This window comes from Mastomys coucha, unplaced genomic scaffold, assembly GCF_008632895.1.
Source record: "Mastomys coucha isolate ucsf_1 unplaced genomic scaffold, UCSF_Mcou_1 pScaffold22, whole genome shotgun sequence".
In the NCBI taxonomy this organism is placed as follows: Eukaryota; Metazoa; Chordata; class Mammalia; order Rodentia; family Muridae; genus Mastomys; species Mastomys coucha.
In genome coordinates, this window is record NW_022196905.1 from 222,166,889 (window position 1) to 222,178,389 (window position 11,501).

At 47.9% G+C, this 11,501-nt stretch overlaps 1 long non-coding RNA gene across 2 annotated transcripts in view; it reads left to right on the top strand.

The window, feature by feature from the left end:
- The window catches only part of LOC116104517, a 22,542-nt gene extending 12,211 nt beyond the window's left edge, over window positions 1-10,331 (top strand). Inside the window, exons 1-3 of one of the 2 annotated variants that reach the window (XR_004123940.1) lie at window positions 5,706-5,948; window positions 8,643-8,812; window positions 10,068-10,331. This is a non-coding gene — a long non-coding RNA (uncharacterized LOC116104517). Of the gene's footprint in view, window positions 1-5,445; window positions 5,545-5,705; window positions 5,949-8,642; window positions 8,813-10,067 lie in introns of those variants that run through there. The other variant, XR_004123938.1, reaches the window with a different exon arrangement.
- The last annotated feature ends 1,170 nt before the right edge of the window (window positions 10,332-11,501 follow it).

Here is an 11,501-nt window from a genome sequence, read left to right on the forward strand (position 1 = left end):
TCTCTCGCAATTCCTTTTCCCAATTTCTTTCTTTCCTTCCCTTCCTTCTTCCTTCTCCTTCCCTCCTTCCTTCCCTCCCTTCTTCCTTGGTTTTCACCTTCTGTTTTTTTTTAAATATTTATTTATTTTTATGTATATAAGTACACTGTATCTGTCTTCAGACATCACCAGTAGAGGGTGGTTGTGAGACACCATGTAGTTGTTGGGAATTGAACTCAGGACCTCTGGAAGAGCAGTCAGTGCTCTTAACCACTGAGCCATCTCCCCAGCCCTTATCTTCACCTTATTTTTTTTTTTCTTTTGATTTTTCGAGACAGGGTTTCTCTGTGTAGCCCTGGCTGTCCTGGAACTCACTCTGTAGACCAAGCTGGCCTCGAACTCAGAACTCAGCCTGCCTCTGCCTCCCAAGTGCTGGGATTAAAGGTGTGTGCCACCACTGCCCAGCTGAGACATTTTCTTAACTGAGCTTCCTTCTTCCCAGATGGCCGGAACTCAAATCAAGGTGACAGAAAATGAGCCGGCACACCTGCCTTGTATACAGGACATTTTCTTTTGTTTGTTTCTTTTGTTTTGTTTGTTTGTTTTGTTTTGTCTGTCACAATATTTTCTTGTGCCATCTTGAGTTCCTGGGATCCTTATTGAGTTAAAAAAAAGTGTCATTTCCCAAGATCCTGGGGGCCACCACAACAGAGTGGGCCGTGTCTCCCCAGTGGAGAGGATATTAACTGTCTCCCAGGTGAATTTAAAAATCCTGGAGAACAACCAAATAATTAGAAAAAAAATAATCTTGATGCCCCACAAAGGAGCACAGCAGCAAAGGGAAACTAATTTGGCAAAGTGATTTCTTCTTCTTTTTGTAAAAAGGGAATACCCTAACTCAGAATGGGCTAGCAAACACACTAACCAAAAATGCCTGTGTCTTCTACCCCGAATGTAGGTGGTGATTGGTGGGAGCTAGACTTCACAACTGGATACAAATGGCTGATCAGTACAGAGAGGGACATTGTGAGAAATACAGGTCTTTGGGCCAGGCAGTGGTGGCACACACCTTTAATCCCAGCACTTGGGAGGCAGAGGCAGGAGGATTTCTGAGTTCAAGGCTAGCCTGGTCTACAGAGTGAGTTCCAGGACAGCCAGGGCTACACAGAGAAACCCTGTCTTGAAAAACCAAAAAAAAAAAAAAAAGACAAATAAAGCTGTTAATGTCTCCTTTAATGTTTTAGTAGTTTGGGGCCTGGGAAAATGGCTCAGTAGGGTAGTATTTGTCTTGTAAGCATAAGGACCTGAGTTCAGTCCTCACAGAATAAAATTCAGGATGTGTGTGGACTTTTATCCCAGCACTGGGGAGGGTGAGCTAGAAGGACCCCTGGGACTGGCCGGCGGGGAGAGGCCTCATCTCAAAACACGGAGATGGCTCCTGAGGCCTGACACCTGAAATTGTCTTACCTCCACACTCATACACGTGTAGACTCATACATTTACACACATATGCACACACACACATGCAGTCACATACATGTGTGCAGACACAAGTGCAGTCACATGAGCACAGGTGTGTGTATGTGTGTGTATGTGTACACGCATGACACATTAGCAGTTCTGGGGTTGGAAGCCAGGGTCTCAGGCTCAGCTTGGGTCCTGAAAGTATCAGTGCCCAGCTCTGAGACAGTCTGGGCTCCCCAAGGCTCTTCAACAGCGACTCTCTCACTAGGGTCAGAGCAGGGAAGAACATAGAAAGCTTGGCTTTGCTGGGCAGTGGTGGTGCAAGCCTTTAATCCCAGCGCTTGGGAGGCACAGACAGGCGGATTTCTGAGTTCGAGGCTAGCCTGGTCTACAGAGTGAGTTCCAGGACAGCAGAGCTATACAAAGAAACCCTGTCTTGGAAAAAGAAAGAAAGAAAGAAAGAAAGAAAGGAAGGAAGGAAGGAAGGAAGGAAGAAAGAAAGAAAGAAAGAAGGGAGGAAAGAAAGAAAGAAAGAGAGAAAGAAAGGAGAGAAAGAAAGAAAGAGAGAAAGAGAGAAAGAAAGGAAGCTTGGCTTTTGACATCTCTGTAAACAGGAAGTTGACCAATCCCTTTAGGGCTGAGATCCAGCCTCGGTCCTTAGCAAGCTACCCATCAGTGGCTCTGTGTCCTCGCCTGCCTCTCCCATACAACCTGCCTGCTGCTTTGCCTGTAACAAACCAGCTGACAGCAAGGTCCTTGGAGGTTGAGCTCCATGCCCCAGCTCCCCGCTCAACAGCCGAGCCCCACAGTATGGAGAGAAGAATCAACAGCACCCACCACAAGGCAGCCTCCTCACTCAGGGTGAGCCAGGCTATGTGGAAAGGCTAGGGCACCTGTGTGGGCTGCTCCCCGAGGGTCACTGGAAAGATAATAATGGGAACCTCAAGGACACTGGTTCAGGAACAAAGACTGAAAGACGTGGGAGAGAACGCAGCCTCAAGTAGGGAAGGTCAGTTCCAGGCTAAGACTAGTGACTTCCCAAGTCTTCCTCACCTGCAGTCTTGTCCACAGCTTAGAGCGAGCCATCCACCACGTTCTTGCACACAGGTGACACAAAGCTACATTTCTCTCTCTTTTTTTTATTTTTTTTTAAATTTTTTTGTTTTGTTTTGTTTTTTCGAGACAGGGTCTTTCTGTGTAGCCCTGGCTGTCCTGGAACTCACTCCACCTGGCTACATTTTTCTCTTAAACAGTTTTAACAACAATGTTTCTCCAGGTCCCTTGGGCTTAGGACTCAATCAAGTGTACGTGTCCTGGTTCCCTACTAAAGGGTTGTGTGGGCCTTTCCCAGCCTGACATTACTCTCTCTCTCCTCTTCTCTAACTTTTGTAACTATCTGATAGACCAAAGGGGGCTTGATCTCCCCTGCCTCATTCATTCTCCCATCCCTGGTCCTATGAATGCAAGGCCACCCAGGTAGGTGTCAGTTTGCTTACCCTCACCAGGTAGGTGACAGCAGATGGGGAAACTGAGGCCTAGAGCAATCAGTTTCAGCCTCCCCAGCCCAGAAGTCCCCCAAGGTGGGACAGGATTCTACTAGAGCCCAAGGAACTGGAGTCCTCCACGAAAGCTCTAGAGCACCTTTTGAAGGCAGTCTTCAAATGTGCTTTAGACCAGAACCTGTGTCCTATGAATCTGCTGATGCCCTAAGTCAGAACCACAGGGCTCCATCAAGCCAGCTCCTGGTGGGAATTCTGATTCCGACCTGTCGACAGGCCTAGACCCTCCGAGCAGGCAAAGTAGAAAAAGCCCAAGGAAAGAGAGGGGGTGAAGGGGGCTTTGAGAAGGGAAAATATTTTGGTTTTCAGGAGGCGAGGAAATTGCCTGATTCCCAACCGATTAGGAGTAATTAACCCTTCGCAAGGCAGTAATTAAGTCTGTGCTGCTGAAGCCATAATTAGAAGCCCCAGAGGCCCCTCCCCTCCCTAAGCGCACCAGCAGGCCTGGGGAAGGCACTGGCTTTTCTAGGAAGCTGGGGAGGCCGTCAGTCTGGCCAGGGGCCCCTCAGTTATGGAAAGAAGCAGTGTACCTGGGATCAAGTTATTCTTTCTTTCTGAGAGTACACACAACTATTAGGGAGCAAGAAGGCGAGGCTGGGGTCTACCATGAGGGGCTTGGAGAGTACTTTTTATTTTTTTGAAACAGAATCTCACTGTAAATTCAAGATTCTCCTACCTCAGTTTCCTCAGTAAAAAGAATACAGGCATGTGCCACCACATCTGGTTTGAGGTTCATTTCTGTCTAGCTGAGAGATTTCACACTGCAGCCCCAGGTTGAGGTCAAGAAGGAGGGGACACCGGCTCTCTCAGGGATGATGGGATGGTAACAGAGGTTCAGGGCTCAGAGAAGAAAGGAGACCAGATGACTGCCCAGATGTGCAGGCTGTCTGGGGACGGGGAGCCAGCTTGGGCCTGTACTGGTTCTAAATATCTGAGGCCAGGCACTGGCTCCAGAGCCAAAATGGCTATGCAGAACCTGGAGTCTGCCACGAAGGGAGACGAGAGAACAAAGATGGGATTCTGATAGCCAGGTCTGTCACATAGATCATGGTTGACTAATCCAGGTCTAAAGGGTTGCATAAGCCACAGTATGGCACACACCTGTCACTCACCTCAGCTGCTCAGGAAGCTGAAGTGGGACTGGCTGGTGTCCCAAGGCCTGGCTGAGCTACAGAGCAAGCTCAAGGCCAGCCTGTGCCCTTTACTGAGGGGCTGGAAGCTGTAGGTTCAATCCATAGTAGCATACAGTAAAGAGATATTTTTTTATTTTAACATTCGAAGAGCAAGCAAGGTTACTGAGGACTGGGGTAAGAGCTTCCTGCTGTGGGAGAGGTGGCCTCCTCAGAATAGTCCAGGTTTACTATGTAGCTAAGGATGGCCCTGACTGCTTGGTCCTCCTGCCTCTACAACCTCATATAGCTTCATACATTTTTTAAAAATTTGTGGTTAGAGACAAAGGCCAGAGAGAGTGATGATTAGACTTGTATGTGAGCCAGGGGTCCTTTCTGTGAGTCACACGGCAGCTGATACCAGGGTGGTGACCCACAGATTTTGGCCTAGTGTAAGGATTATTCTTCTTTGGGCCAAATTTCTGTCTGGGGAGGGGTGGGTTCTGGCTACCCTGATCTCTCTTAAATTCATCAACTGCCTCCCGAGATGGCTCAATGGGTAAAGCCACTAGCCACCTAACCTGATGACTTGAGTTCAATCCCCAGAACCTACCTGGTAGGAGAGAAGCATTTCCTACAAGGGTCCTCTGATCTCTACATGTGTGCCTTAGCATTTGCACTGTCATGTGTGCACATACACAGTAAATAAATAAATAAATAGCACATTGGCTTAAAGAAGTCGGCTCTGTGGTTCAGTCATGCAGATGACCTGAGTTCAGTTCCCAGCACCCACCTGGTGGATCACAGCCTCCTGTAATTCTAGTTCCAGGGCATCTGACACCCTCTTCTGACCTCAGAGGGCACCAGGCATGTGTTGTCCAGACACACATGCAGGGAAAACAGTCATGCACATGAGATAAACCTAAAAGAGGGAGAGCGCTTTACCTTCAAGCTTGCCTGCCCTGGGACCCTTGCACTTGCCACATCTAACTGGAACACCTAATGTAATCTCTCTCTCTCTCATTCGTGTGTGTATGTGTGTGTGTGCACACGTGTGTATTGGCACCTGGAGCTTCGATCATGGGGTGGCTCAGAGCTCTTCAATCCTCTGTGCAATCCACACCTCCTTGGAGCCCTCTCTGATTCGTGGTCTGGCTCTGCAGTCATGAACGTGTCACTTCTTCCCTCTGTTGGCCTTCTTCTCCTCAGGACACTTACTGAAGCCAGCAATTGTCTTGTCCGGTCCCAGTTGACCTCCTGAGCTCACTCCCATCTTCTTGTGATCAGGAGCTCTGGCAGATTTAAAATGCTCTCTTCCCTGTCTCTGACCCCAGACCAGGACAAGCACAGTGGCGCTCAGCAAACGTCTGTTGCATGAATACGTGGACAAATTCTGGCTGAGAAAGCGTCCTTTGCAGGAGAATTTCATAAACGTGAGCTGTTTCTAAAACTACTCCTGGGGATGGGGGAGGGTGAGCCCTTGGCGGGTAGGAGGTGGCTGTGACCCACTTTCGCAGGAGCCGCTCGCACCTCCACTTGGCGGCCCACAGGTGGCGCTCGCTCCCCGCGCTGCCGCAGCCGCTGTACCGGTCACTAGCGGTGTGTTGGTGTGCAGTTTTTGCTGACAGAGGCCTGTAGACTTCGCCTTTTCAGAGTCCACCGCCTGGTTGGGAAGCTTTTTGATCGTGTGTGAGGTGTAGATGAAGGTGCCCTCTCTACCCATCTCCTAGCTGTGCGCACGCTAGCTAAGTAACCCCCAACTTATGTTCGCAGAGACAAGCTTACCAGGTGGGGATCCTATTAAACTTCCACAGCCATGGTTGGCACAGTGGCAGAGGTAGGTGCACATTCACAGTAGGGATGAATGAATCTCTATTGTACAGAGAAACTGAGGCTCAGGCTAGTCATATGACTGGCTGAAGTTCAGAAACCAGATGAATGGGTGACCTAACATAAAAATACATTTCAGCCCGGCGACCTGAGTTCAAACCCCTGAAACCACATGAAGGTGGGAGGAGAGAACAGATTCTATAAAGTTGTCTTCTAGCCTCTGCACATGCGCTATGGACTCCTCCACCAGTTAAAATAATAATAATAATAATAATAATAATAATAATAATAATAATAATAATAACAATGCAGACAGATCTCTGTGAGTTTGAGCCCTACCTGGGCTACACAGGAAGGGCTATATAGTGAGACCCTCTCTCTAAGATAAATAAACAAATAACCATGTAGGCTGGAGTTGCAAGAATGCTTTTCTAGCATCCATGCTGCTCTGAGTTGGATCTCCATTACCGCATAAAACCAGAAATACTGTTCTCATCTGTCATCTGGCACTCGCAAGGTGCAAGGAGAGGAACCTGCTTCATAGTGAATTCAAGGTCATCCCGGGCTACAGGAAACCTGTCTCATAAAGTAAAGTAAAATAAAATAAAATAAAACAAGCAGCTTAGAGCTGGGGGTGTAGCCAGTGGTAGAACCCTTCCTGAGTATGCAGAATGAGGTCCTGGGTTCAATCTCCAGCCCTTCCCCCTCCAAAAGCATTGGTAAACCCTGGCCCAGGAGTGGCACCCAGGCTATAAAATGCCTCTTCCAGGTGGGCTACACCCTGGTTGGAGAGACATCGCTTTGAATGCTCCATTTCCCCAGCTCCCACCCTCACCAGCTCAGTGCCTCGTAGTCTCTGGCTCAGCAGGTCTCTGAGGTTGCCGTGTCTCTGCCTCTTGATGTTGGCTCATCATTTGAGGAGGATCATCCTGCGGTTTGGAGGATGTTGGGTCATCGAAGCTGAACCCCGATGCTACCTCTGTCTTCAGTGGGCCCCTTGCTGAACCATGGCTGCTCTACTCCAAGCCCCACCCTAGGATTTTCTCTGCTTTCCTCAAGGTCAGGGTCCAGAGGGCCTTCCTGGAAGCCCAGTCCCACAGTGTACAGGAGGGGTGAGGCACAAGGAGGCCTTAGGAGAAGAATAGCCAGGAAAAGAGAGAGAATGTCTATTGGGCAGACCCACATAGGACTTTGTAAACTGGTGTGTGCCTTTACCTGGTTCAAAATCAGCTCGGGATTCAAGAGTGGGGGCCTAACTTAGCTAAGAATGCCAGAAGGCTTTTGGAGAGAAACTTAAGGCTAGGAGAAGCTCATGGCTAGAGACACTTGAGAAGCTACTGGGTCTCTACACCAAGTACCTGCTGTGGCTGGGTGCTGGGCTGTGTGCGCACCCACTAACATTGCCAGAGATCTCCCCTTGTGGTGTGTTAATCCCTGAACTTCTAGTTTGCAGTTGGGTGCACTCAAAAGCTTGGGTGTCCAGACAAGGTCATGCCCAGAGCATCTCCTCGGGGGCACCTCTGCCCTTCACTGTGGTTGAACAGAAGGCCTCTTTGGGTGCAGTGAACCTGTTACACTAGCCCAAGCGTGTGGCTGCAGCCGGCTGTGTGTATGTTTGGCATGCCCATGTGTTTGTCTGCTGCGATGTGTTTACATCGGATTTTTCTGGCCCGAGTGTGTCTGTCTTTGTTTATCCTTCTGCTCTGTCTCCACGAATGTGGAGGAAACTTCTGTTTTCAATTGGAGGCCAGAGAAATATCTTACTGCTACGTGTGCTCAGATGGACTGGAAATGATTTCCCACTGGATTCTCCAAGGTTAGAGTAGGGGGAGGGTTCTTGCCCGAATCCAAGCCAGAGGGAGAAGCTGCCAGAACTGCTCCTTCTGTGGTGCTCAGGAAAGAAACTGAGGCACAGGGTGGCCTGAGAGAGGGTAGCCAGAAACAGGGAATGTCTGTTATAAACCATTACATGTAGAGTGTTCTACTTGCATAAATGCTTTATGACCTGGGTGCAGTGGCACATATCATTCTTGCACTTAGAGACTGAGACGAGAGGTAATACTATCCAGGGTTCTCCAGAGAAACAAAACTGATGCAATAAATCTATAGACATATAAAAGGAGTGTGTTAGAGTGGCTTACTGGCTAGGGTCTGGCTAGTGCCACAGTGGCTGTCTCCCAACAGAAAGCTAAAGAATCCAAGAGTTGTCCCACCCACAAGGCTGTCTGCCTCAGGGGAGCTTCAGTGTACAGCAGCATCCCAAAGCAGTTGGCTCTGATACCAGTGAAGAGATGATTTTACCAGTGTTAGTGAGGACTGGCAGGCAGAGACCAAGCGCTTCTGGCTTCCCTATCCTTTATATAGGCTGCCACCAGAAAGTGTGGCCTAGGTTTAAGGTGGATCTAATCAAGAAAAAAATCAAGAAAAAAAATCCCTCATGATGTCTCCAGCTGCTTGGACTTCAGTTAATTTCTGACGTAATCAGATGGACAGCTAAGATTATCCATTGAAGGGTAGTGAATTGCAGGCTGGCCTGGACCACAGAGCGAGAGCCCATCTCAAAAAATTATATATATTATTTTACTTTATTTTGAGACAAAGTCCTACCCTGTAGCCTAGGATGGCCTGAGATTCACATGTAGCCCAATATGTCTACAACCTGTGGCTGACCTTCCTCAACCTACCCTGTGCTTGATTACAGACCTGAGCCACCCTACCTGCTTTCGAACAAAAAACAAAGACTTTTAGGGGTTGGAGAGATAGTTCAGCTTTAAGAGCTCGATTCCCAGCACCCCTATGCAGACAGCTTATAGCTGTCTCATAAGTTCAGTTCAAGAGGATCTGACAGTTTTTGGATTCTGTGGCCACCAGGTATTAATATATATTATGTAAAAATATTTTAAAATTTTAATCTAATTTGAAAAGTTACCTCTGTGTGTGTGTGTGTGTGTGTGTGTGTGTGTATGTGTGTGTGTGTGTGTGTGTATGTGCCCATACAGATTTGTGCACATCAGTGCAGGTGCCCTGAGATGCCGGGAGAGGGAATCTCATCCCCAGGAGATGAACTTACAGGGCATTGAGAGCCCATGGGTGCTGGGAACTGAACTCCTGTCTTCTGCATGAGCAGTGTTGAGCTCTTCACCACTGAGCCTCTCTGCAGCCCCCCCAATTTTTAAACAGTGATACAAACGTAGCTGAGATGTAGCAGCTGTCTGGAGTGTTCCCAACACCTGCAACATACAAGGAACTCTCTTGTTCCTATTTACAAAAGAGAAAAAGGTCTCAGAGTGGGGAGCACCATAGCTTGGGGGCCAATGGCTCATATTTCTTTGCTCTTTTCAAATGACAACTGCATTTTTTTTTTTTTTTGAAATAGGGTCTCATGTAGCCCAGTCTATCCTCAAACTAGCTAACAGCCAGGACTGGTCTTGAACCCCTGATTCTTTTGCCTGCAGCCCAGCCCCCAGGCTGGCCTAAACCTCATGGCAACTCTCCTGCCTCAGCTTTGCAGTGCTAGGATTATGGGTATATACCGCCATAGCCAGCCTGACAGCACTCTTGAAGCTCCACGACTGATGGGCTTCTCTGTGCCTCAATTTCCCTTTATCATCCATGAATCTCAGCAGAGGATCCTTGGCAGGTGAAGAGTCGGTTTCTTGGCAGAGTGCCCAGCTTCTTGTATTTTCCGCCTGTGGATAATCTAGGCCCCAAAGAGCTGGTTGGCTCTGGGAACAGATACATCAATTAATTAGCATTAATTAATAATTCTTGCAGGATTAGCCATGTGCCCAACCTCTGAAGGGTCTTGAGGCTGGTGTGAGTCCCTAGTATGTGACATTCTGGGTCTAAGCATCCAGCTGGGGCTAAAAACAGGGTCCATGGGATAGCACCTCAGTGTAAGCTTTGAGAGCCACTCAAGCTCTGAAGCCTGGGTTCCTGACCTCCTCCTCGGCATGCTCTTCCACCTGCCAAGAGATGTGCTGGGGTTCCCCAGAAGGTCCCCAACACTCCACACAGAATCAGACTCTTAGGTAAAGTCTTCCTTATCTCTGCCTCAGTTTCCCCATCCGTAATATGAGGCTTTTTTTTTTTTTTTTTTTTTTTTTTTTTTTTTTTTTTTTTGCAGAGTCATTGGGAAAGATAAACAGTCATGGAAGTTTCACACCCACAGTGACATGAGGAAAGCTGGCGACGGGGCTAAGAGGCAAGCATTTGTCAGTTACCAGCACTGTGATCTGAAACAGGCATTCTGCATAACCGGCTAGGGTTTCCTAGTCTGTAAAATGGGGCTTCGTCTGGCTCAGATTTCATGGAATTCCTAAAAAGGGGCTGGAGAAGTGGCTCAGAAGAAAGCACTGTCTGGTCTTGCCTAGAACCTAGGTTCGATGCCCAGCACCCACAATGGCTGCTCACAGCTGTCTACAATGCTAGTTCTGGAAGAGCCAATGTCCTCTTCCGGCTTCCATGAGCACACAAGCAGCATGCTTAAGTACACACAGGCAACACATTCATAAACATAATAATAAAATGTTCTAAGAAAAAGATGAAATGTAGTATGGCTTTAAACTCTTATAAGTGGGGTGGCTAAGCACTGTGTGGATGCTGGGAAGTGGGTCCCAGTGGACACTACATTTGTCATGCCAGGGTGGGGACCTGAACTCAGATCTGCAGCACCCCCACCGTGCCACACACGTCTGGGATGGCAGTGTTCCTACAAGGCATCACAGGCAGAGCTTGAGAATCCTCAGAAATTCAGAATCTGGCTTTTGGGATGATGAAGTAACAAACAGGAGAGCCTATTTCAAACCAGGTGGGGGTGAGGACCAACACCCTGACCTCTGACCCCTGCATATGTGCACTGACATTCACAGAAGCAAACATGATTTTGGAGGTGTAGTGTTCATGACGAGAGAATGCTTTCTCTGATTAAGGTTTTTAGGATTTCACAGTGAAACCCAGCTAGCCTTGAACAACGTCAGCCTTCCAATGCCGGATCACAGGCAGGTACCAGCATGCACAATTTAGCTTTTCTTTTATATCATCTTATTCTTCAGTACTGGACTTTGAACAAGTGAGGTCAGCACGTGACCATGTACCTATATATGTGAAGCCCAAGAGGACCTTTTTCCCCTACACAGGAGCAGCACCTTACACATGATGTGCCCACCGAGCATGGCTTAGCTGTGCCCCTCCTGATCAGGTGGGATGGCTTTCTTGTCCAGCACAGGCCTTAAACTTGCATGCTTCCAAGCCTGATGGCCTGGTTTGTATCTCTAAGGATTACAGGATGGAAGAAAACACCAAGTTCATAAGTTGCCCTCTAACCTCTACGATGCGCACCACGATGTGCCTAAGCCGACACATATACAGTAAATAAGAAAAATATAAAAAGAAAACTTCAAAGACCCACTTAAAGCTTAACCGTTGCCCCCTGTGAATATAGCCTTCTCTGGAAATAAGGGCGTATGATTACAAGTAGAAATATAGCTTTATGGTTTCAAAACCTTCTCTAGATTGTTTTCATTTTATTTTACCTGTTTGGATGTTCTGGCTGCAGATA